Raw genomic sequence first — 27,956 nt, forward strand, 5'->3', positions numbered from 1 at the left:
TAGATGCATTAGAAATTTATTCAAATGAAAAGTAAAGAGAGCAGACATAATTCATTAGCCACATCTACTTTAGCTAAATAATTCCTTGGGGAAACAATTACATTCAGGTCTTGCAAGAGTCACTTTCAGTAGAACATCTAGAGATGCTAGATTCATTATAAGAAGATCTTGGGGATTAAGGGACAATACAAATTTTTTTGTTTCATTTTTTTTAATTATCCTAAGCAGTAAGAATGACACACAAACTTTGAGGATTATTATACACTTGTTTGATTAGGTAACACTTTATTGTTCTCCTGAGCTATTTATCTTCATGAATCACATGCCACCAGACTTGCTTCCAGTACTTCACAGCGACAGAAATTATCTAATGTACTTTCTGTCTCACTGCCTTTTGCCTCCAACTTTCTGTCCTCTCTTACTTCCCCTCTACCCATGATTCTTTAGGGGACCTAATGAATGCTTATAAATATCTGAAGGGTGGGTGTCAGGAGGATGGGGCCAAGCTCTTTTCAGTGGTGCCCAGTGACAGGACAAGGGGCAATGGGCACAAACTGAGGCACAGGAAGTTCCGTCTGAACATGAGGAAGAACTTCTTCCCTCTGAGGGTGATGGAGCACTGGAACAGGCTGCCCAGGGAGGTGGTGGAGTCTCCTTCTCTGGAGATATTCAAGACCTGCCTGGACAAGGTCCTGTGAAGCCTGCTGTAGGTGACCCTGCTTCGGCAGGAGGGTTGGACTAGATGACCCACAGAGGTCCCTTCCAACCCCTACCATTCTGTGATTCTGTGAAAATCACTTGAATATATTGAGACATCAAATATCATTCTTGCCTTCCCATTCAGTATTCTAAATCCTGTCATTATTCACCCATCCTGTAAGGGATTTCACACTAAGCAATCACTGAGCCAGGTAAAGAACAGCCCCAGGAACAGCAATTGAAAGGCAGGAAACCCCACTCTCATAGAAAAAAAATGTTAGAAGGCTACTGACATGCCTGTTACTCTCCTCTTTCATTATTTGCTGCACAGGGCTATAGCCAAAACAGAAGGAACAGAGTGTTCCATCTCATTGATCTGTAAACTGCAATTCCCAGACCCCTCCTATCTGCAAGGGATGTGTAGCTAAAATCTCTCATTATATCTATAGCCCCTAGCAAGTAAGTGCACAACTGCAGAGGTTATATCAAAAAAAGAGCATCATTTTCTGCTGTGTCAGCTGGGCATTATGGCAGAATAAATCAACTAAGCTTTAATATTTAAAGTAAGGAAGAGGTTTCTGGGCCTAACCTCAGGAGACGATTTTGGCTGTAAATATCAGTCTGACAAAAACAAACAATTCCAGAGTAGTTCATAGCACAATTGCAAAAAAAACCCTAAAATACCTTCTTATTAGTAAGGACAAGAAACTACAGATGAAACAAATTTTATTCAGAAAATGCATGATTCTGCTTGACAAGTAAACTGCCTTTGCAGTCATAAAACAGTCATAAAACATGAATATTTTCACCTTTAGAAGTCACATATGAAATACATGTATTAATGGTTTTAAACTAAAACAGGGTAGGTTTAGGCTAGATATAAGGAAGAAATTCTTTACAATGAGGGTGGTAAAACACTGGCACGGGTTGCCCAGAGAGGTAGTGGAGGCCCCATCCCTGGAAACATTCAAGACCAGGTTGGACAGGGCTCTGAGCAACCTGACCTAGTTAGCGGTGTCCCTGCTCGCTGCGGGAGTGTTGGACTAGATGACCTCTAAGGGTCCCTTCCAACCCAAAACTTTCTATGATTTCTATATTTTCATTCTAGTGGAGAAACAAACAGAAGCATTAAGGGAAAAAAAAAAGGGACTAATGTTCATGGGTGGCAACACTGGAAAGTTTTAGAGGTGTAGTCAACACTCCTTTAAAACTCATTTTAAACTAGTTATACAAAACTCAAGGCATCACATTTGCTGGACAGTTCTGAATATGTCAACTCTCCATGCTGCCTAGAAAAAGTTAGCAGTACCAGCCATTATTCTGCATATCACAAAATAATTATCAACAGTATTTTTGGCCAGAGGAGAAATTGACTTTCAGCATTATTCTACTTTTGTTGCTGAAAGATCACATTTCTTAGGTTCAAATAAAATTTTGTTGGAGTGCAGGGCTTAATATATTAGCATACAAAAGGCTAGTATTCTAGCTAGCGGAAAACAAGCAAATCTTCTTTTCTGACATATCCTTGAAATGAAAGGTATAAATTCAAGTAATACTGTCAGCTGCTTGTGTTACAAGCCATTTCAATGAGAAAAACTCACAGCAGGTTGCTTAGCCATTAACAAAATCAATGGCTACAAAAATTAAAAGGTTGACAAGCTGTTTGGAAAGATCCAGCCATTCCCCACTCCTTGTACATAATAGTGAGGTAGAAGCAAAATGAATTATCATGTCAATGTCAGTGCAACACACAAAAGAATTGTCAACGATTAGTCAATGAATGCTCCCACCAAGGCATTCAATGTGTGCAGACATCTTCTCCCCTCCTGTGCACTTTCTTCCGACTTTGAAATTCTGGAAGGGGCAGTAAGTAAGGCTCAGTAATGAAGAGCCAGAAATAGGACTGTCTCTTTCTTTGGAAACCGTTAGAGGTAAAGCAATGCAATTTGCTGGTCTCGGAAGATATGTCTAGTTTCTGTGGAGATGAAAGGTCTTAGCCAAGAGCACATTTGCATTTTCTCAGTGTCTGTTTAGGTAGATATTGTAGATATTCAGATCCTGGCCAAGACACAGTTTCATTTTATGCTGATCTAACCACTAGTGTCCAGCTCCCTCTGTTGGGCACTGCTTCTCTCCTCCAATGACCAGCAGCTTTAGAGGGAGTCAGAGCAGTGCATTGATCCAATAAAAAACCTGACATTAGTTTTAGCAGATTAATCTGCTGAATCATCACGCTGATCCTGCTTGCCTTGTAGCCACAGTGACTGAAGGCAGAGAAGAAGAACGTGAGGCCACAAAGAACACAAGTCCTACCAGCGGAAAGGCTTTGTAAAAGCTTGATATATGTTATTAAAGTGCTTAGTTCTCTATAAGAGATAGTTTTTTTGCATACTTGAAATTCTGAAGTTTACATACTACTCTGGGAACTGTTAGCACAGAAGGAGTTATTGCTGCCTGAAGTCTATGACTCTATATTCTATCACAAGGACTTCAGAAATATTTGAAATAACTAAATTACATTTTTTAAATCAATGGAAATGTACTTTAATGAATGTTACAGATATTCTTTGTAAAGAGACAGTATCACATGCAAACAGTGATGCTGTTTCAAAGGCAATGCCATGGACGTAGAATAATTTAAAGACTTTTCTATTGAGAGAAAGAAGATGCTTTGGACTTCAGGACTTTTCAGGCTATCATAATATGTTCACAAATGCTTTTCTCTTGTTCTACTTTGTGTACATTTCTAGATCAGCTACTATGCTCCCTGCAGAAAGAAAAGCTAAAAAATAAGAATTAAAACAAATAATATTTATTCACCCAGCATGTGCTCTCACCTTTGTGAAAAGATATAGACTAGTTGAGTCTCAGTTATGACTACTGAAGCACAAGACTTGTAATGATATGACCTCTGCTTTGGAGTTCATGGATACTGGCACAAGAACTACCATCATTCCACTGGAAAAGTCCTATGAAGATCTGTGGTACTTTGATTCTGTCTTGGCTCTCCTGTGTAGCAACTGAGTGACTTTAGCAATCTCATAATGCATTCAGACCATTTATAATTTCCTCTCTGATGCTTCTTTTCAGATAATTTTACGACTTGTAGCATCAGGCACCTGTGAAGACCTATCCTGGTCCTGGAAAGGGAAACAGAGCAGTGAATTAAAGCCCTGAAGAGCTACAGGGGCCAGTGACATCTAGTTCTGATTATAATATAAGTCCTCTCCCCTGTCTAATAAAAGTAATATCTAGAAGAAGCCACAATGTACTCAAGAGCTAATTAGTCATGGAAACAGAAGCAATAAGCAGATCAAATTATCTTTCCACTGTTTCTTCAAAGAAGATGCTATTGGAGAAGTAAGTATGAATGACAGACTCAGTGAATCCATCTAAAAAAAACCATAGAAGAAAACCTTGTTTATAAACTAGAAAGAATGTTTGCACATGAACATTGTTTTGAGATGTTCACTGACCTGTTTTCCCAATTATTTCAAGCATACAGATTCAATCACTAGGTTGTGTGAAACAACATAGAAACTGCATATTTATATTTGTTATGATGTTGAAAACCTCTTTCATGCCAGCCCACTTCATAACAAGTACTTATTTTTATTACAGTGATAGCACTGAAGAAGTGACTTCTCATGGAAATCGATGGCAAAATGTCAAAAATTTTGACAGATCAGACCTAAAATACCTGCCAATTACAGTACTCCAAGTTTATTTTGGATGCATTTAAAAATGTTTAACTCTACTGGGGCAGTGGGGGGAAAGCTACTTGTTTTTTCAGCTTGTAAATTTAGTCATGTAACTAGAAATACGAGAAAAGCATAACAAAATACTTTATTATACGTAGTTTCTGCTTTTCTGTTGTGATGGCTCAGAGCACATTAGGTAGTCAGTTTAATGAAAACCATTAGAAATTTATGTCCAAAAATTATCTATGCTTAAAAAACTGCCCTATATAAGAAGTAGCTTCAAAGGTGAGAAGATTTGTGCCATCTTCCTCCAAAAGAGGGTGTATGTTTAAATCCCTGGACCCCTAACTCCAGCCTGGTATGAAGTAATAATATTTAATTTGTCTTAAGCAGTATTTATAAAAGTAGGGGAAAAAGGGAAGAAAGGGAGGAAAGCGTAAGGAAGAAATGAGATAATAACTACTCAAAAAACATGAAGAAAATATTTTCCCAGTGATGGACAAGAAGTATATAGAATAATTCAGAAATGAAGTTTTCAAATATAAGTTAATATAACTGTTTTTAAAGTGTCATCCTCAAGAAGAAGGTTATTATGTTATTCTTTTCAAATAATATCAAAGCTTCTCAATTTGCTATGGCCTTTAAATATAAAGGCATACTTTTATTTGTAAGATATTTGATACTTCTTTTAATAATTTGAGTCCAACTGTTGGTTAAAGAAATGCCTACTCAGGCATAGTTGAAAGCGTTTGGACTTTCTAATGTCAGTGCAAGTCTTGATTTATGTAAAATGAATGAGAAGAGGCAGGACATCTGCACTACATCCAAAGGTCTCAAACTACAGCAGGGGAGGTTTAGATTGGATATTAGGAAAAAATTTCTTTACAGAAAGAGTTGTGAAGCATTGGAACAGGCTGCCCAGGGAAGTGGTGGAGTCATTGTCCCTGGAGGTGTTCAAAAAGCTTGTAAATATGGCACTTCAGGACATGGTTTAGTAGGCATGGTAGTGATGGGTCAATGATTGAACTTGATGATTTTAAAGGTCTTCTCCAATCGTAATGATTCTATGATTCTATTCTATGATTCCATGTGGACTAAAACCAGTGTTTAAAAGGGTCTGCTTACAACTACTTTAGCAGTCTGAGGACAAAACTAAATTTACATTTGAGGGATTTTTCCTCAAAATAATTAAAAAACCCTATAAAGAACTCTCTTATTCCACTAGAGATTTAGAAAAACACCGCTGAGCTATGCATTCTTCCGAATTAAGAGAACTTGCACTTAACTGATGGCTTCACACACACCAGTGACTGTGTGAGAATCTCTTGCCTTTGAGCTCACTCTCAATATCCTATCCCATGAACTGCGAGAAATGTCAGAGACTTTCATTAAACAGTTAGACCAAGATGCTACATTGCACAAGATATAGGTATACACACAGAACAAGAACATGTGGTTTATTACTTATTGTGAAATAAAGCATATCAGGAAGGTTTTTTTTAAACTTGTATGTAGAGAATTTGAAAATAAATTATGGACCCAAATATTCATATGCTAGTGAGATTAACCACAAAGTCAGCACTTCTTCTTTCCACTGTGAAGCAGAGAGAAATACAGTCACAGTTATACATGTAGAAACTGAGCTGGTGAGAAACCCATGTTGGTCTTCTGAATATTTGGCTCAAAAGTTTGGCATTAGTGAATAAGAAATTAGCCAGTACTAACTGTTTCTTATTCTACATGCTAGATTTTTCTTTAATCATTGGAATTTTAATAAGCAGCTTTAAAATTTTATAATATGTCTTCTCAGAATGTTTTAAAATATCTGATAGTTTGGGCTTACTATTAATGAAGGGTTCCTATTAAGGATTGTTTACAAAATAACTATGTTTCTTTAATTCAGATATATTTATGAGACTTTATTGCCTAAAGCACACAACACTGAAATAAAAGAAGTTTTACTGAGGGAAAAATATCTCTTTCTGTAAGAAATGATAGCTGAAAATTGTTTATGGTAAGTTTAACATTAAAACATACATAGTAAACCCACAATATTCTGTATTCTATTAGAAGTTAGGGGAGGGGAAAAAGAAAGAGTAAGTTGTCATTTTTAGAAGATCTACTTCACTTAATATACTGTAACAAATATGATGGAAAATTAAATTTTCTTGGACCTTAAAAGCAAACATAATTCATCCCCAAAAAGTAGAAGGAAAAAACCTGCATGTCCTTGGAAAAAGTTGGTCGGTCAGTATATTCAGTCGTTATGTAACACCACCTCACTATTTTGTGGAGCCTTGTGGTAGGTATTAACATGCCAAACAATTACACTAGCCCTAACTGCCCTTACAAGGATGGACAGTCTAAGAAATCAGAAACAGAAATGTGTGAATTAAAATTAATTTTTTTAGGAAGGGGGATAAAAACCAGAGTGTATTTTTTCCTGAAGAATTTTATCTACCTTGGCATTTTGCTGAAAGGCATAATTTTGGAATACCAAAAGAGCTATGAAAACAGTTATTAAGCCTGATGTATTTTCCATGTCATAATCCTTTGCTAGTCCTTCTTTAAATGTGTGAACTAATTTGCTTCAGCCATCAAATAATTTAAGTTAAGGATGAAGTTAATGGCAAGTTTGAAACCTAAGATCAAATTCTTTTTTCATTTATCAAAGTGAAAAAATGTCCTTCTAAAAAAAAGAAAAATTAGAAGCTTACAGGATCAGACTTTTACACTTTTTTTGACACTTTCCTAAAATAAAGTCGTTATTTGTTTAAGACTTGTCACAGAAGGAATCATGCCCTTAAAGGAATATTCTACAGGAAGTTATCATTAGGCTAGTTGTAACAATTCTCATTAACAGAAGAAACAAAATGTTTCTGCCGCCCATATACCATCAGAACCAGCAGCTCCAGTCACTGATGTATCATAGGAGCTCTGGCTACAATGGCAGACATGCACGAGCACACAAAAAGCACCGTTATTTCATATCTAAATCAAAGGAATAGGATTATTTTCTTCCTGTTCAGCTGTAAGAACATCTTGTTCTGAAACTGGATGCTTGCAGCTGAATTTTCTTTTAAAAATAATCCATTGGACAGAAATCATATGCATGTTGCTCTGGTCAATAGTTTCTAAAGGAAATTTCCAAAGACACCCTTCCAGTCCTCAATCATACCAACGAGAAGCTCGCTTCACTAGCAAATGCTCATGTATTTATCACCTCAACTTTCGTCCTCTCAACCTAGGCCAAAGCTTTAAAGGCAGGCTCTTAACTCCAGAGGTAATTCTTTTAGGATTTCAGCCTACCCACCTCAAACACTAGCAAAAGTTGATTAGAAGGCCAAATCAAAACCTTTGCCCAAGGTTATAATGTCAGGCATGTTACAAGACAGCAAAAAATCACCAAGCCCTTTTTCCATCTGCTGGACTCGTGCAAATTCCTAGTGTTTATTACAGTAAAATGTATATATGTTAGTAGTCGGTAACTTAGACACAATTTCTAAAATAAACTTATGTTTTGAAAAGATAAAGATAAACGAATGGTAAAATATGTCTATTGGAAGAAGTTTTGAGGAAGATAGCTGTAACACCTGATATTGAAAGGAACAGTTGCCTGTGTAAATTGACTTAAAAGGAAGATGTAAATATACCTTTTGAAAAACTTAAGCTGAGTAAAAATGTCATGAAATAAATATTTTTTGAAAACAGTTGTCTTGAAAGAAATGTATTCTCACTCTTCATTGTCCAGCTATTGTACCATAATGCTAATGCTTGAGAACTGGGAAGCGTACAAAATTAAAAACAGAAGCCAAAAAAAAGAAAAAAAGGGAAAAATTAAATTATTTCTGTGACAGTGGAATACATATGGTGAAAACTAAATTTAGTTTGGCTGTGATCCGATACATCCCATTAATTTTGGCTTTCAAACAGAGAAAGGCTGCTTGGAACCGCCTCAGCACAGTGGGGTCCTGGCCCGAGACACCAAGGTATTAGAGGAGAAGAGTAACTGCTCATAAATATTCACACGTGTATATAAAGCAGCCAGGAAACAATGCAATAATTCATACAAAATTCCACATATCCGTTCTCCCCCACCCGTCATTTACCTCTCTGAAATGTATCTGCATGAAGATCAGATATTTGTCCTTAAATGCAGCCTACTAGTGTCTAACTAAGCACAAGCAAAACTCAGACAATCCACTGTTAACAGGGCAGGGTTCTGTAAGAGAAATATTAAAGTTGGTACGAATGAAAAGAACGGAAGTGTGTATTTGTAGCGAAAGGGTGGAGGCAAAGCGAATGCACAGGCATGAGAGGGAACAAACTTTGGTTTACAGGATATAGGATTCAGCATCATGGAAACAGTTCGTCAAGAGCATCCCTAAATTACATTCAGCTCCTGGCAGGAAAACATACCTAAGGAAAGCTGCCTGCAAATTGTGTGTAAGTCTGAACTTTCTGAGTCCCAATGATTGATTTGCAGGCTCTGTCCTCATTGCACCTCTTTCTACCTGGCAGCCTTTCTCATTGGACTGAAATAATGAATTGCTGTGTGATGAACTTTCCACCTAAAAAGAATAAAGCAAGCTTTTTCTGTTTTCATCTAACATTCCACAACTGTGTCCCCAGTTGCTTCTGTAGCCTGACTTGCAACACGGGCACTGAAGATCCATAGCCTGGAAGGCCACTGTAGATATAAAAGTTCCCAAAGAAAGGGAATCTCAGAAACCCAGCACTGCCCCCCATTCACTTGCTGTGGCATTAGAAAAAGATCTGTCACTTTGTGTGCTAAACTGAAAGTCACAGTGTAGACTAAAGTAGCCTATACTGTATTTGTCTGTATATCAAATAAAGATGACCTGAGAATGAGCAAGCCAGAGCTGTTTTACACCCTACAGGCCTATCCACGAAGTTTTGTGTTCAGATATAAATTATGACTATTTGGAGAACTGTTCTGAGTGACCTTACAGGAAAAAAAAAAAACAAACAGAAAAACAAAACAAAAAAAAAGAAATAAACAACATCCAGAATAAATTAGTAATCCTTCGTATTTTTCTTTTCTTTTTCTGAAAAGCTTGCCAAATGAAGTCTGTTATTGAAAGGTGTGCTTATCATTCTTGTGAACTTTGAAGACAGATTTTACCTGGGCAGATGACAGAAGTGAGAAAAGGAGAAATAAATAAACACCAAAAAAGCAGCTACAAAGACTTAGTTTCTCCCACCCCAATTGCTTTCTCTTTTGATCTGTTGTGTTCCACAACTTGATAAATGGCTAAATTAAGGACGGTACTTGAAACTGAAGTGTGAATGAATTGCTTCATTAGTGACTGCAGGCTCCATTATGGAGTAAAAGTATACAACCGAGGTTGGACATAAAAGTAAAATGTGTTTAGGGTACACTAAAAACCACAGTAATGTTTCAGATGTAATCTTGCAAACTAACACAAGTCAGCTGGAACACATTAGCTGTTTCTGACTGTCGAAATAAGACATTTAGAGAGGTATTTCTCTGGCTAAGATTCAAAGACAAAATTGCCACTTCTACTGCTGAAGTACTGCAGTTGGCCCTAACTTACAGGTGAGGGCACTATAAGCAAAACCAAAACCTTAGAACAGGCTAAATGCAGATATATTTAAAGTCAAATATCTTTCAAATGCACAACAAAAACATGTTCGCTGACATTTCAAATTACAGAACAGTAACTCCCAAGCTGAAAAGCATTTAGTACTTGGTATATCAACATTGTTACTTAGAAAAGAACTGCAGTTTTTCCCTAGAAAATGTATATTATATACACATGCATATAGACATTTAAAGAAAATAGCCTAAAAATAAAATTAGTGTAATCAAATAGGATTACATAAGAAAAGTTAAATCTGCTGCCCAGTGCACTTGAATCAGGGAACAGTCTAAGATATGACTGTACAGCAAGAGGAATGAAAACACTAGCTCAGGCTTTTTCCTCTGTGGTTATCAAACCTCACTTGATAATGTTGCAGGAGACCTGATATTCTAAGGTAGCTCCGTATTTTCTAACTAAATGCAACTATAGAGCATTCCCATTCTTGTTTTCAAACAGATTTCTGATAAAGTACACCACACACTCAGAATAATTTGAAGTTAATTTTTTTTCTAAATTGTTAAATACTGCTTAAAAATTAGAAATTACTATATTTTTGTCTTACTTTTACTTTACTAATTGTAAAAGCATTTCAGAAGTCAGCTACCTTGAGTTTTCCATAAGATATATCATTTTAGCTCAAAATATTTATTTGACTTGAGCAGGAAAAAAGGGTCTGTTTAGTCACTGATATAAACAAGATGATTTTAAAGAACATTCATCAGCAAAATGCTTCTCTGATATTTAGCAAAGAACTTTTTCTGTTTAGTTACCTCAGTATATAATCCAAAATTCCAGCAAGAAATGAATAACGTCTTTATTTAAAAATTTTGAACCAGGTTTGGACCTTGACTTCACAAAAATTTTGTACAGTCTAAGATATGGAACACCTGAAATCTAATGCATTTTTCTAGAAGGACTGGTAGGAAAAAAATGTAAACTATTGTCTGAAAACTGGTATGAGACAACTGAAGATGATGGCATGGCGCATGCACAAGAGTGCAGTCTTATATTTGGCTTCCTCTGAGTAAAATTCTTAAAAACAAACAAAGAAAAAAACCCTTCCAAGAATATGAATGAAGGAAAAAGAAAAGGAAAAAAAAAAGAAAATAACTACAGTCTCTGGGATTTTAAAACTCATGAGACTTCCAACAGTTTGCAACCTTGAGCTATTACTGCATTACACCAAGCAACTACATTGACTTTAATGAAACTATGTAAGTGGAAAACTACTGTGCTGAAGAACTTCATGCAGAGAAGACAAATGGAAATATTTGACTCCATTACCAGAAGAAATCTGTCATCCTTCCAGAAGCACTAGACATTAGGTCCAAAACCTAAACTATCAAAATTTTCAACTAATCCAATGTTTGCAGGTTGTGTACACTGGGCTATAAAATGCCAAAATCTTGCCCCACATTTAAATCCATCAGATACAAATGTAAACAAAGTCAGCTTGGCAAACAGAGGGACCCACAGTGGGACTCACTTCTGAAAGCTGGGATATCGGGATGATTTTTCCATCAATCTTTATACAGCCTAAACACAAAGGCTAGTAAACTTGAAATCTAATAGATCAAAGTCATCTACTAGTAGGGCCAAAACAATATCCTGTGTGCCTAAGTGGTTTGCTCAATGACTTCTTTATTCACAACAACACTGGGAGACCTCTCTAACCCCAGGATGGTCCCCAGGACCCCAAGACAGGGAGCAAGGTTGTCTGGTTAGTGTGACGAACCAAGAGGAGGATGATGATGATGAAGTTGCCTAGCCTAGAACACTGAAAGCAGACACTTCTCTTCAGATCTGGTGATTACCAAAAATCTCCTCAAAGGTCCAAAGTCTACTCCTTTCTCCTAAAAGCAGACAGTTTGCACGTCTTTGAGAAAGGTGATGGTCTTTTTTTAATTAACTATCCTAGACTACCCCATTTTCACTGCCAGAGGTAATTCACCTTTGGAGTCCCGCAACTGTACTGCAAGTATGATGCCTCTGAATCAGCCCTGTTGGATTTGAGGCTCAAGTCTGCCGGGGTGAATTAAAATGGTTTAAACTCTGTTATGCAATTGACATAGCTCAGTCCAGTTCTTGTCTCCCTTCCTTGAAAGTGGAAGCCTTAGGTTCATTTTGGACAGAAGACCTTCCTGTGTGGGTCCTATACACCAAGGCTCTGGTGCAGGAGGTGCTGCTGTCCCATGTCCCACTCGCCCCTAGCCACGAGCTTGCTACCAGGTTGCCTCAACCTGTTGACAAGAAAGTGTTTCCTAATACGCATTGAAAAAAAATTTGAGGAATCTGGGGTAAGAAAACTGCCTCTATAGAATTTAAGTCCCCTCAATGATAGGTGAAAGCTGAGAAGAGCTTCTTTGGGCTACAGCTTGGACCTGGTTTCCCAGGAGGTGTTATTCCTAATGACATAGTTCTCTATAAATATTGCTCCTCAGTTAATGAGAACTCAGTTTTCTAACATTTTGAAAACATAAGTACATAGAATGAGCCTGAAGACACAAAAAATATTAAAAAATGTCACAATGAGGCAAAGGCAAATTCTCTTTCAACTCAGTGCAGTCAGGCTATCACCACACTTTTCAGGTTTTGAGAGTAAACAAGTCCTACTTTCCTACACAAATATTCTAGGTTAAACCTCTAACACTTAGCAAGATGCTGATGATGTTAAGTAAAAAGTTTGAACAGCTACAATTACAGCAGAACTGTAGAAAACCCAAAGCAATGCCTTGCTTTTACAATAACAAAAAAATAGAGAATAAAAAAAATCACAATTTGTCACATAAATGTCATCATTTAACAAAAATATTTTTTCTTCTGTACTTATTTTGCAATAGAAACCATTCAATATGAATGTAGGCATTTATCTGATGTATATTCCTTCCACAAAAGTGGGGTGTTTTTTTACACGAACAAGTAAGTTTCGCTGAATCTTCCTTGCAAATGAAGATTAAACAGTTGGTGTTTATCAAACAAATGATGAGAACACTGTCTGGTAAAACACAAATTAAAATCTACTGCCTAAATTAAAAATATCTATGGTGGCACCTACTGGTATTACTTAGGAGCCTAAGCTCCCAGAAAAAAAAATAAAAAGAAATACAGGCCTACTTTCCCACCTTCCCTCTTCCTCTACCATCCTTCTTGTTGCCACCAAAGGAGCCAAGAACCCCAAAGCTATAATTCATGCAAGAGTCCTGTGGATCATACACTTTCTAGGGTCCTCAAACATATCCATATATTACCGATCATTCATCTTCCAGTTTCAATTTTACTCCAAAGTGGTAAAAGCGATGTTTTAAAGTAAGAATTTCAGATAGTGCAATTGAACTGCAACGGTTTGTGATGACCGAAACTTCACTTTCAGTGCAAGCTGTTTTGATCATGTATATAACACCAAAAAGAAGGTAACTTAAATCATACGTGTCCCACCAAACAGAAGTTAATTTCCACCAGACCAGAACTAAACACTCTCCTTCCAAGCAGATTCACAAATAAAGAAGAAGTCCCAGACATTTGATATCAAGCCCTGTGACAAGTAATTTATTTCACGCAGGACACAAAAACACTGACACTGGAAAAGTGGTGTAAACATTTGAGGCTTCCCAGCAGTCCTCTGCCGATGTCAACTGCAACAGCAGGAGAACCTCAAGGCAGCAGGATGACATTGTCTCAGCCAAGAAACTATACATTTTTGGAGATTATGTGCACACAGAAAGAAGTAATTTGCCTAAGAGATGGCACTGCTTATGACACAGAAGCCTAAATACTCCAGGGGAGACATCTTTACTTCAAGGCTTCACACAGGTTTGAGTCAGCAGAAATATTTACCTAATACTAGCACAGATTCATTACCTTTCATCAGAAAGAAAAATACCATTGTCATGCTCTACCACCTGTTTCCAAATCCCTCCTGATATTTGGTTTGGTTCAGCCAGATTTACTTTCTTTAATTTGTTTGGGTTTGCAGGCCTGCCCAACAAATACAGCAGAAATAATTTTTTGTCTCTTGCAGAGAAGTTAGCTACACATGTAAAAGAAAAGAATAGCTTTTTTAATAAACAAAAGGATTATTTTAGAAAGACTAAGTATGCATATCATAATAAACAAAGTACTCATGCAAATTAATGTCTGGAAACAATGTTTGATTTTTAGGCTAAGACAAATGCGTGCTCACACATTCCTACTTCACATAAATGCATTTAGGGAAAGGCTAAAGTAACAATGCAGCTTATCTATCATAATTTTTTCATATTTAAGATAGTTTCTTTTCCTTGATTTCTCTGGATTTCGCTTTTGCCCTAGCTGGAAATGTAACCAAAATCTTTGTCTGTTTATGGAACCACAGAAAATAAGATACTCACTATTGTAAAGAAGACAAAAAAAGAGTTCAGTAACAATGTAGTTGAATGTTAAATTTATGAAGACTGCATCCCGAATAGTGAGAAGAATAAGTAAAAAAGCTAGAATAGGTTTGTTTTTCATTAAGGAACTGTATTACACATTTTAAAAGGTGTGTATGTGGGTGCACACTGCAGACAGATGACAAATCATCCCTTCTGGACAACTATGCATTATGATTATTAAATGCTAACACAATTATAACAGTCAGATACCACATTCTCTCTAGATATGAAGCTAATATTCCACAGATGCAAAATAATTAGTAAATTTAATACATACAATTCTATAAAGAAGGCTAGAGGTTGCTTCAAAGACTACATAATATAACAAATTAAATTAAATTAAGTATTTACAGGCTCCTAATGGATGAAATTTATTACATTGAAAAGAAAAGGAAAAGACACATCCAAGAAGACGTGAAAAATTTTCAGATGAACCAAGTGAAAAAGTTTCACTGGAATATTCTGTGATGCTTTTCTACTGAAATTTGTGTTTCCTCTTTAATATGATGCTGGTCTTAACAAGTGATGTCAGCTTTAAAATGAGCCTGAAGAACAGAATGAAGCATGGTGGTAAAACAATTTATGAAATGATGCATAAATAGCCTGTGCAGTTTCCCTATGAGACTTGACAAAACATACTGGCTTCTATCCAGACATCAGAATGTAGTTAAGTATGATTTGTTATGTATATTCATGGATTACTCACATCTGAATACTTTGCTTACTTGAACTGCATTAGTCTATTTGGCCCCGATCTACAAAATATTTTAAGTGAAAAATCAAATTAGAGCAACTTCTCCTGAGGAAATAAGTTTCTCTTTGTCTCCCTTTTTTTACAGATCTACAGCAATTAATATTTTGAGACATTTGATTAGTGTCAGATCATTAATCTAAATATTTAAAATAGTGACAGATGGTGCCAATACAACACGCAGTGTGATCCTGCAAGAAGGAGAGCCCAGCTATGGGAGCAACACCAATATCCCATATGTTCAGGTTGGTGGTGAACACTTTACAAAAATTCTTTAGTCCCAGCATCAGCAGAATTGCCACAATTTCTACATAAACCAAGAAGCTGTCAAACTACTTCAAGAACCACCCCATGCCGAATCTCTACATTTTCAGGCCTTTGTCAGGACACTATTTACAAACACACAGAAAAAAATGGCTTCACTGAGCCAAGAGAAGCTCCATTTTCTCTCATTTGTAAAAATGAGAAATCTCTCACCTTTAAACTCCTGCCAGGTTGGCCTAAATCTTATCTGTGATGATTCAGTAGGTCACAAGTTTTGTTCAAATAAGTGATATCTGATGATTACTTCTAGCGAAAGAAGAACGGAGAAATATCCAAGCAGCAGCATTCTTCCCTTGGTCTGCTTTTCCCTCCCTTTCCCTGATCCATGTAAATATAGTGGTTTGTAAATGTTCTGCATATTCTGCATATTTCACTATGGTATAAACAACTTTAGCAAGATATTAAGAAAAAACACAACCTCCACAGCACACCCCCAACAGTAAAGATGTTATCTTTGGCCATGTGGCCAACAAACACATTGGTACTACTTCCTATATTGAAGTACACTTGCTTCATCTTTCCTGTGTACCACAGACTCTTCTGTCCTCTAAGACTTGGTTTGCCCTGCTTCATGGTGACTAACACCAAATTTGAGAGTGTTTAATGCAGCCACATTTCCATGAAACTCCCTCTGTGGGGTAACTAACACAATGGGAGGCCAGTCACCAGCTAAAGACACTCTAGAGATGTTACACCACCAACATTAATTATGCTGTTTATCGTGCTGTCCTGCTATGAAAGCCTAAAGCACGTTCACAAGTCCTATGGATCGTTATGCTCTGATCAGTAGCACAGATGTGCTGGAAGAATGGAGAAAAGGATTAAATACCAGAATTTGTTCTAGAATACAAATAAATACTGCTGCTAAGGGTATTTAGGTAGAAAGAAATGGACCTAGTCAGCAGGAGAGTGTTGTAACAAACTTTTAAGCAGAATGGAGAAAAAACACATCCATTTCAAAATGGAAAAATCATCCAATTTCTTGTTTTACCATTGAGCTATCTAAATAATACAGTCTAATTTTTTTTATTTATTTATTTGAAAATGCTTAGCATCCTGTAACTATGGTAACAATTTGCCTTGCTGAGTGCATCTTTGTTAATGTCCCCTTGCTGTAGAAATGCTTCCATCACCATCTGGCAGCAACAATTTTCTTGTTTGAGCGAAATTTCCTCCAGAGTATAAAAATCAGGCCATTTATTTTTAGAGGTCTGACTGCCCCAGCTCCTATCGACTGGCAGAGTCCCAGTCATAACCTCTGCAAATTTAGTCACGTGATTTTGATATCTTAATGAAGGGGACAAGCAGCAGTGTAAAAATTGGTTGAGTTACAAAGCTAATCAGTTGTCCTCTTGCTTTTGATAGAAAAGGTTTATTTTTCAAGCTTTTTCAAGGAGTGGTATTTTAAAAACCACATACTCCATTTCACCTCCTCTGCTTCACAGAAAATCAGTGGTATTAAGCAGATGGCAAAATGAACTCCATTATTAATAAGACAGGTTCCAAGAAAATTTCATGAAGACCGGGAAGCCTTTGGTTTCCATGGTAAATCATTTGACTCTAATACACTTAATAAACATGTTTAACATTCCATACTCAGTGGGTCAAATGGAACTAATGTAATCACAGTTATTAGGTCACATAAATACGATAAGAACTCAGAAGAACAGCAAAATACCAAATATATACTGACGATGAGCCAGGTTGGGCAGATATAGAAGCAAGAGTCTTTTCAATCATGGGCCTCCCTACTGTCTACATTGACATTTCAGTAATTCTTCTGAATTCTAATCTAAAGCAGAAAATAGTATAATAGTAATACAAGTACAAAATAAGCATTATTTTTCAGTTAGAAATAATATAAGTACTACTGAACATTTAGTTAAACTGAATTCCTTTGGCCATGGTTCTGTTTTGCATATCTGGTTATTAAAAGTCAGTTGCTTGATGAATGATTTATGTATTAAATGTTTTCTTCCAAATTGCATAAAACCAGCCAGATAATCCTTCTGGTTTTGGGAGGAATACAAGTAACCACCAAACTGATGATAAAGCTTAGGATAAATTTTCTAGACATTTATTTATGTCTTTGGTGTGCATGCAGGGTACAGACCAGACATAAACACAGGACCACTTTTTTCCAGATCACTCATCCAAGCTTGTGCCACTGTTGATTCCTCCCTTCACACGTCCAGAGCGTAACACCAGAGAGTGCTCTTCTGCTCTCTGCAGCGAACATGTAAGACAGGCTCCTTTATATGCAAAAACTTGCTTTCTATGTGTCCGCATATACAGACAAATCTCTACCACAGAGTGATTTTTTTGTTTCCCCTGAAAAGAAATGTTTTCAGAAAAAAAAGGAATTGACAGTAGCAGCTTAGGCTGGCATTTGGAAACAATGGAGAGAGCAGCATGTAGCTTGACAAGAAACTTATTGATGGAAGAAATGTATTGATGATCACAATGGGAGAGTTGAGGGACTGCAATAACGTTCAATTTCTAGGATGATTCTGTAGGGTTTGAGTGCTTTGTAGAACAGATATGTTTTAAACTGAGCATATTTAACATGAACACTTGAGAAAGAATCTGAAAAAAAACCAAAAATACTGAGTCTATTCTGCAAAGTATCAAATAAGTCATATTTCTCAGTGAGAACTCCTTAAGTTACCTCCGAGAAATGACTAAATGTCTGGTTATCTTTGATGATTCAACATCTCTCAGGCTTGGAGTCTCAACAGACCTCCAAAACAGCCATTTTACATAACTGTTCTTTTTAACATTACTGCAAGCTTCCCCTCCTTTGGGAGGAGAACTATCATTTTTATTACGCTTCTTTAAGAAATAAGCTACACATTTATTAAATATGAGATAAATGTTTTTATGAAAGGACTGAGGAGAAAATTCTCTATTAAATGTCTAATTTTATGTTTTTTTAAAGGAGGTTAGCATGTGTAAGACAACCTTAGAAAGGTTAAATGATCTCTGAGGAAGTCCATTACCAACTTCCTGACCAGAAAACACAATGATAGCATGGAGTTCTTCAGGTAAAAGGATAAAGCCAAATGTTTCTGTTTTCTTCTTCATAAGGTGAAGAAGTTTTACTTTTATCGAGATAATTAATTAGTGTTATAAACTGTTATAAAGTGCATCGTTCTTTTCACTGGGAAAACAGTCTTCTGTTAAAAAGACAAACGTTGCTTCTTCCAGTCTCCTTAGTAAATTTAATATGTATACTTACAATGCAGAAGAAACTATGAAAAAGTCACATGAACAAAACCAGTAGAATTCTCAGAGCTACAAATTTCTTGAACTGAGATGTGAAATTTACAATTTACCACACCCCAGCCATGAGTATTGTGCTAAGACAGGTATCTACTTGGGTGGTTGGGAAGGATCAGCTTCTGATGGGGCCAGTCTCTCTAACAAGCCTGAAGAAGCATCCCGCAGTCATTACCCGTATCTTGGTGAGTCTAAAGAGAGATGGGCTGAACAGTCACCCTGCTTGTCACTCATCTCCAGCAACGCTGTGGAGGTCAGACATAGCTTCACAAAGCTCAGCCATGTTGTAACATGAAGGAAGAAATGGCATGAAGAAGTGATTTTTTTTTTTTTTTTTTGAGCAGCATTAGACTGGAATTAATTTCGTAGATTGAAAGAATCATAGAATGATTTGGGTTTAACTGCATATGCACTACAGGTTTGCCTCACCTCAGGTTCGTGAAAGGTAACATTTCGGTAATTCTCCTTCACTGGGAAGCAGATGCGTAAGAAGGCTGCTGGTTCTCTTTGGCTGACATCCATTCTTTTTGGACATCAAATCCATGACTAACACTTTTCTTTTCACTGTACTTCCAGAATCCCATCTCAGTGTTTAACAAGAGAAATCTCCTCTCTTACTACTGCTAATGAGAGTTATAAATAGCTCAAAACAGGCAGAAAAAATTGATGAGTACATTTATAAACTTTTTGAAATAATTATAGACTGAAAGATCAAAACCAGAAGACACCAGAAACTATATTAAAGGCAACAATCATTCCATTCACGGTAAAATAAACATAACATACTTGGCATAAAACAAGACAATTATAAGCTATGGGTCAAAGAAAAGTCAGCCAAAAGTATACCCCAGCTGCAAAAATAAACAGGCATGAACATGTAACTAGTATTAATCTGATTTGATACACCTGAATAACGGTTTTCATGTACTGAAGCAATCCAAGCCATGTCATCTTTCTAATTTATATTGTAAAAATTCAACATCACTGGAGAACCAGAATGATATTTCTAACAATGTATTAAACTTTTATATTCTACGTATTCATTCTCAAAATCTACCTTTCAGTATTCTCGAGTGTTGCCTTTCACTATTTATAACAGAAAAATGACAAAAATTTAGCAAATGGCAGAAAATACACCCACAAACCTGTTACTAAGTATCTACTTATGTCCATAGGAAAGCTTTGCTTAAAAAGGTTTGTTGTATTCTTAGCAGATTACCATATCTACATCATCACATTAGGAGGGTTGTTGCAAACTGTTTGCAGGAAACACAGCAAGTACAATATTGACATGCTGTAACATGTATTTTCCATTCACTATTCAGCCAAAACAGTTACTGGTGTCTTTGCTCCTAGCCATTTTCTAGCATTTGCAGAGATACCAAGGACTCTCTGGGAGTCCCCCAGGTTCCACTTTTCCTCTCCCCTCCAACTGGTGAAAGAGTCGAAAACCATTTCACCATTCCACATCCATTGCCATTAAAATATCTTTCATCCACTGTATTGAAATAAAGATAGTAAGTACCATCATAAGCCAGAGGTGGTGGTCACTCTGCTATAGGCCAAGAACAACTCTAGAAATTAAAACAGACAACTTTCTAGGCTGCAAGGGGAGAAGGCAGCTATCATATCCATAGGTTTTGTGAGGGTTATACAGACAAATCACGATCACCTTAAAAAAAGAAAAAAAAAAAAAAAAGAAAAAGAAATGCAGACCCCTCTGCACCCAGCTCAAGTAAAACTTATTCTACAGTAATTATACTTCCTTTTGTAACTTTTAAAGTGTCATTTTTCTTGACATCTTAGTAGCCCATGCACTTTCTGTCAAACAGACAGCTCTATTCAATGTGTGTCATGTCTACGCAATAAAGTTATGAAAATTAATGATAATGTTATGAACCTCAGAATAAAAGCAATTAACTTTTTTCTAAATGCCAACAGTGTAAAACCTCTACATCTTAATTAGTTCTCTATCATCTCACTCCATATTCTTCCACAACATGCAGTTATTATTTAAATAAAATACACTTTGGGGACTCATTTTCCAACATGATGGAGTAGTTTTGCTCCATGTTGACAATGTGAATTCAGGTTTTACCCTAGTCTGGGAAGAATCTCTTCACTGAAAGGCTGAACTTCCTTTTAAATGGACCAAGCACAGATGGATCATCCAAAACCCCTTTGTTTCCAGTTTCATGGTAGAAAGAAGAGAATTATCCTGACCATAGGCATCGTGTCAGCCCATAAACAATAACAGCATACTGAAGATTCAAGAAATCCATTATATTGGGTTCTTTTCTTCACAGAAAAAGAAAAAGATTCTATTTTACTGAATATCAATCAGATAAAGTTTACTCTTCCTTTTTCATTCACTTTCTTGATACACGATCTGTGCAAATCAGTAGATGTACAGGGTCTGATCCCTGATGTGCTTTTACAAAAAGGAGCACAGAGTCATTACTCTGCTGAGGATTTACTGGGTTTTGTTCCTGTTTTCAACCAAAATGGAAAAGCTTACCGATCATTACAGCAAGTACAAATGCAGCTTTTGTTTCATAATTATCACAGCTATTCAGAACTCCAAACTATGACTTTTTTTTTGCAGTAGCTGTACTATGTGGATCTTAGGGGTGTCATAGAAACTAGGAATGATTCACTGGGCAGACATGTTCCCTCTCAGTCAATAGTGAACCAACAACCGAGAACAACACTAAGAAAAATTGGTCTAATGAAGACGATATCTTTCTTGAAATAAGTTTTTGACACATCATTTGCTTTTCTTTATTCCTCTTGATAACTGAATTCAATAAAGCATTTTTTCCATAATCTTTGTGCTGCAGCTATGATGCTTTATATATCTGCCTGATAAACACTTCCAATTTGTACCATTTCACAAGCGGGCAGAAGTGTGAGGCTTATGACAGAAAAAAACCGTAAAACTAAAACCAGATGACATCTTTTGAATAACTTCTGTGCTTTTGAGTGAAATGTTCAAACACGACACAACACGGTACTTTTTAAAGTATAATATAACTGCTCTGTCTAACAATAACCTTCCCCTTCATTTTAAGAGAAAAATCCCTCTATTCTCCAGACAATCTGTGTTACGCAAGGCTGGGTACCATCTCCTTGTGCCATTCAAACTAATTAAGACTCTGCAACTAGAATGTAAGTTTATAATACTTTGATTAAACTTGACCCAGAAAATCAGGCAGTTCTCTATCAGCTCTACAGTATTAGCTTTTCAAAAAGATAGCACCCTCTATGCATGTAGTCAATTTATTTTAAACAGAAGGGTGGTTACCCTTTCCCCATCACAGCTGATATCTCCAAAATCCCACATACAGTAGCCTGTTAAGTATTTTAAAAGATAATGGATGACTAGAGGACTTCAGATGTCACAATGGGATCTAGAACGTTCTCAGTTTAAGTTCAGTCACAAGTTTAAGTTCAGTGACCAAGAGCGAGCACAAGCTGACCCACTACCTATGTGTCATACATAATATTTAATTTGTATTCTTTCTTAAAATGCTTCAGGCATTTAAGTGACAAAAACTGGGAAGATGTGTTTTTATTAAAACAGCAAATATCAGTACAAGACATCACCATATGACTGAGAACTTTCTGTGTTAATACCGTTAAGTAGGGAGAGACAAAAGAGAAAGGGAAAATTACATACCACTATTTTGTGTTTGTTGTAGTCCTCCCTCTTCTTCCACCCTACAAAACAAGATCCCATACAGCAAGCGTTATCTACCTACTAGGAAGCAGGAGGCAAAAAGACTGTCAATCACAGGGGTATTACATACAGCAAACTTCCACCCTTTCTCCTCCTTGTAGTCATTAAAAAAATAAAGAAAAATTTTGTAGGATTAGAAAATATATTGTTATGGAGAAAGTCAGTATAGTGCAAAAAGGGGAAAGAGGGAGGAAGATAGAATGTCAGAAAACAAGACTATGACAAACACAATTACTAGTATGTAATTTTAAACTTTTGTATGTCCTCTCTCCTCCCATCCTACAAAACAAGATTCCATACAACAAGCAGGGGTAGTAAGAAATGAAATTAGGAGATAGGCTCCTCTTATTTGCCAGCCTGAGGAACTCTTCTATCAAAATCATTCAGATTAAGCAACAAGTCTTGTTGATAACAATAGTGGCAAGAACCAAAGGATCACTTCCCAGCTTTGTATATAGCAGAGGTTGCTGCCTCAGTCCTTTGGTCTAGAAGATTAAAATGCTTCCAATACACTGCTCATGAACAGGGAGACATCTAAGGTTTTTCTGTACCCAGTGGAGTATCTTCATAGTACTAAGTAATGATTATTTCAAGTACTACGAAAAACTTCCTTTCTCATGGAATAAAATAGACCTCTTCTTCATGTGAATGTGGTCTGGGTCAGGGAAGATGCAAGTACATCTGGTGGCTCTTAAGAAAACCAAAGGCTACAGCAATTCGTGTATAATGCTGAACACTGAAGGAAAGAAAGATGCACTACACAAACAACTTCATCTGGAAGTAGTCAGTTCAGAAAAATAAAAAAGTCTGACTCTGAAGGAGGTTTGTGTAGAAGGAAATCAGAGGGCTCAAAGAGACTCACACACAAAATTTTGGAATATCCACATTTTGAAACACAGACTATCCTTTCCTTATTGTCTGGGGAGTTCTGTCTTGAATACAGCAGGTACAGAAACACTAAGAACTGTTTTTTGATGATCTTACTAGAAAGGAGAATTAACACCCCATAACTTCAGAGACCACTTGATAACCAAACTATCCTAAAATAAGAGAGCTCAACAGATGTAGAACAGCTTCAATTCTTAAAAGTATAAAGAGAAACTGATGTGGTAGTTATAAGACAAATAAGATGGAATTATTACTGAACAGAGCGAGGTAGGTGGGTCAAAGCTGGATGTAGATAGGTGCAAGAAGATTGAAAGAATGTCTGTTGAAATACACACCTTGCTGCAGAAGGTTATGTTACTGTTTCTACACACATATAAATCTCAAATTGCAAGTAGGCAACTAAGCCAAAAGGGGAGGACAGGGGAGATAGATACTCATGCATTAACTGGTCAAATGTTATAACAGGAAAAGTTTAGAAATGCCGTTTCCTGACACCTTAAACACATGTTTCTTATAACTGCTAGTTCTGGATTATAAACAAGCTGTTCTTGAGAAAAATGTACATCACTCCTCTATATCAGTTCACAGAGGAGCTACAGTTCATTCACTAAGCTATAGGAACTGGAATGTAATTAAGCTGTATATTTTGGAATAATTCTTACAGTGTTAGGAAGCCCGCAAACTTTAGAGAGTGATTTTTTCTTTAAAAAAAGACATTTAGAAAATTTTATCTACAACAGATGCAAAGGTTTGAATGTATGAAGGCTAAAATTCTTCAGTTACTTTTGAATTCTTCTTTAGAACAATATAATTAAGTCACAGGGAGTAGACAGAGCAAGAGAGAACAGTAGTATGATGGAAGAAGGAAAATCCAAGAAAAGACTGAAAACAAATATTCATCTTCTATAGGTTGTTTTTTTTTTCCAAGAGTAAACCCAACAGAAGTAAACTTTGAAGGCAGGCTGAAGATCAAATAACACAATATATTAAAAAAATAAACTCAGAGTCAGAGAAACTGTGAGAAAATAGAAATGTTATGTCAGTCCCAGGGAACAGAACAACTAAAACAGACGGTAAGAAAAATGAATTACCTATTTGCCTTTTGTAGATACAAAATACTTAATAAAGTTCTATTTTCAGATAGCAAAGAGAAAATATTCACTGATGACAGCCAAGAAAACTGAAAAACCACAGGCCACGAGGACAGGAGAATGCAGCACCACTAGATGACTCACTGGGTTAGGGAGGAGGCAAACTGGATCCCGCAGCTACTACACACAGGGAGGTGATACAGCTACCATGATACCCAGTAACCTCTGGCTTCCTAAATATGCCATTCATGGCTGGGCTACTTGAACAACAGCCTTCAAACAGGCTCAAAGTCACCATCTTACTACAGATCCAGAGCATGTAACACCTCTGCTGTTGTACCTACAGAAATGTTTTCCAGAGGAGAAAGGATATCAGGTAGAAATTCCAAGAAGGAGTGGAATCAGGATCTGTAGCACAGTGCCACATTTCTGGTTTTTTGGCTGTGGAGCCCGTTTTGACCCTACAGCCACATGGAGCTCCAGTCAAGTCTTGCTTACACACATCAGCCACTGAAGACAGAGGATAGCAGGCTTGGATTTCCCATACGTGTTCAAAGTCCCCTCCTTCATATACTTTATATTCAGCAGGAATATCCTAATAGACCTAGAAGTCAGATTACATCATCGTTAAATGCAGTTTGCCATCAGATACATGGTGCCTGCCCAGATTAATTGGAGTAGAGCCTACACAGTGTACACAGTACAGAACATCAAAGGAGGCCCAAATCTCACTGCGCAGTGCTGGTAACACAAGCGTAATGCTCTTAGGCCCACAAACACTACACTCAGTCATCTTCACCCAAAATAATACGTATGATTTTCTCGCCAAAAACACGTTAATGGCCTTGAAACCCACAGAGAGCACAGTAAGAGCTGTCATTCACTCATGGTGCCTGGAAGATCCTTCAGAATGAAAAATTTCCCAAAAAATTATTTAAGCAATTCCTACAGTGCAAAATTCATTCTTTGGAAAAAATCACCAAAGCAATTATTTCAGTTAAATGTATTTTTAATTAAATGAAATACAGACATTTGTATCATTCTTTCTCCTGCAAAAAACTGTTTGATCCTAACCAGATCTCATGAACTTGCAAAAGATTTATGTGCAGTGGTAGTTTCCTTATACAAAAGGTATAACATAGTGAAAAGACCTGTTGAAACTCTCTGCTCAGTATAAACCTGAACTGGCCATTTTTTTGGTGGTAAACGTCGTATCCTAAAGGTTCTTGCAAATTCACCTCAAAATCATTAGAAAGATCTTTCTCTCATAAGAAAGCTGGCCCAATTGGCAGTTCTACAGATCTGCAAAACAATTATTTTTGGTAAAGTTTTGTATCCATATAAACATCATTATTTGAACTATAGGTCCCTGGTCTGAGTAGAAGAAATCCATGATGCTGGATCAGAAGCAGGCAGTGCAGAAACAAAAAGAAAAGAATATTTTTCTGTGAAAGGGACAGTCTTTTCTAGCTGGGACACGCTGTCCTTAGCAAGTAGTGAATGTAGACAGAATAAAGAGTACAGAGTGAATAACTATTAAAAAAGAGAATGACTAAATAATAAGAACAGTTACAAATAGATCCCCTATTGGGCAGTGGAAATACAGGACAGTTTTATCTATTGCAAAGAACATTTCAGCTGCCAGAGTACTTTGGGGGAAATAAAAACAAAAAAAACCAAGAAACATACTAGGATTTAAAAAAAGGCTACTGAGGGATCTTTTAACGATTTAACAAGAAAAGGGCAGAAATGGAAATATCTCCCAAGATTCTGAGAAGAAACTACGCCCAGCTATACCTTCCGTTTGCATTTTAGCACGAGTTCAAGCAGAAGATACACACCTGAAAATTACATTAAAATACTGGAACTCCTGGTTTGCTTGAAAGCCTGTTTGGCAAAGGAGAGGAAAAGATTACAAAAAAGAGAAAAAAAGAAAAAAAACACTCCAACCAACGAACCCTGGGTCATTGAGAATTAGACTGAGGATATTGGACAGCTACAACTAACTCCCTCTGCCAGAGAGTCAGTAGTGTTGGATATTTGTGTGCCAACATGCAGTGCTCAGAGCTACTACAATGCAATTTTCCTGCGTCTCCAAAAGACAGAGGCAACCTGTGACATGTGGGCCAACAAAGTCAACAAAAGTTTGAATACAATTTTTTTTCCTCTGAGCTGTATTTAAAGCATGTAAAAGTAGTTCTACCTCGTGCCTGAAGACCATTGTCCTTTGGATGCAAAAGGCTTGGGCTCAGAAGCACAAGTGTTAAGAGAGCCAGTGAACTAAGGTAGCATGCAAGTGGATTGTTTATACCTTCTGTTATTAAATTGTCTTTCTATGTCCTCCATTCAAGAAGATGGAGCTGTATTGCTTATTGTATGCAAAGTTATTTTGTGGGATAAGAGAAGTAAGAATATATGAAAATAAAATTCAGATGAAATCTGAAAAACAGGGCAGAAAATTTGTTTGGGTGAGGCTCACCTATCTCTGAAAGATGAGCATAAACAGCAGTACTGCAATTGCCACACAAGAACAGCATCTTAGATGTTGGAGCTGGAAGAAAGGAAGGGAGGAAGAAATAAATAAACTACCTACTAGTAGAGAGTATGGAGTTCAGTTTTCAGGTGTTTACTCCTATACATCTACTGCTCAAAAAAGTGCAAAAGTACAAATCTACAATACTGGTAACATTTATGAAATGAAGGACACCAGACATTTTTCACGCATTTCAGTTGGGCATGCAAACAACCTTGACAAGATCACACAACTTTGTTTCTCTAGGGTATTTTTATTTTTAACTGCTATCATCATAGGGAAAATAATGGTGAAAAGATTCTAGACTGGAAAATTATTGTCTGGGTCAATTAGGCTTATGTACTAGACAGCTCACTATAAATGCACATATTGCCACATACAGTGAACTGTAGAAATTTCTTAAGTGTTTAGAAAGGTAGCTAACCTCCTCTGGCCAAATAACCTTCATAGCACTACCAAACTTGTTAGATATGCACATAACAGCTCTCAAATTGAAACATAATTAATAATTATTCTCTAGTCACAACAGTTAATCACTCACTGCACTGTAGACAGGCAATGTGTCAAGAAAGTACCAGCTGTAAAAATGCAGCCATATAATTAAATGAGTTTATTTTATTTATATTTCAGCACCTTTTGCTACCCTAAGTTTGCTTCATAAACAATTACAGTTTGACAATATAATTTTTATTATTTTAATACATTTGCACATGAAGACAATTATGTTCTAGGTGCCCTGGGGAAGGAAAGAAGATAGCATGAATTCCCTAGGATATAGACACTGTAGTTGAGTGCAGGTCTGATGGGATACGATTATGGGCACTGCAAGGAACACCAGAAACTCATGAAAAAAAGGAAATTTATATTACTTTACCAGGCTTATTCAAGAAATAATAGAATAATACCATATTACTT

General features: G+C 36.7%; 1 protein-coding gene across 4 annotated transcripts in view; it reads right to left on the minus strand.

The window, feature by feature from the left end:
- Nucleotides 1–27,956, minus strand: part of FGF14 (fibroblast growth factor 14) — a 423,768-nt gene that overhangs the window by 157,698 nt on the left and 238,114 nt on the right. The window contains exon 2 of one of the 4 annotated variants that reach the window (XM_075424379.1): nt 22,470–22,510. The exons of the other annotated variants lie outside the window; for them this stretch is intronic. The gene's annotated coding sequence lies outside the window, so the exon portion shown is untranslated. The remainder of the gene's footprint in view (nt 1–22,469; nt 22,511–27,956) is intronic. 4 annotated transcript variants of the gene reach the window in all.

Source organism: Opisthocomus hoazin, chromosome 1 (assembly GCF_030867145.1).
Source record: "Opisthocomus hoazin isolate bOpiHoa1 chromosome 1, bOpiHoa1.hap1, whole genome shotgun sequence".
NCBI classification, from domain to species: domain Eukaryota; kingdom Metazoa; phylum Chordata; class Aves; order Opisthocomiformes; family Opisthocomidae; genus Opisthocomus; species Opisthocomus hoazin.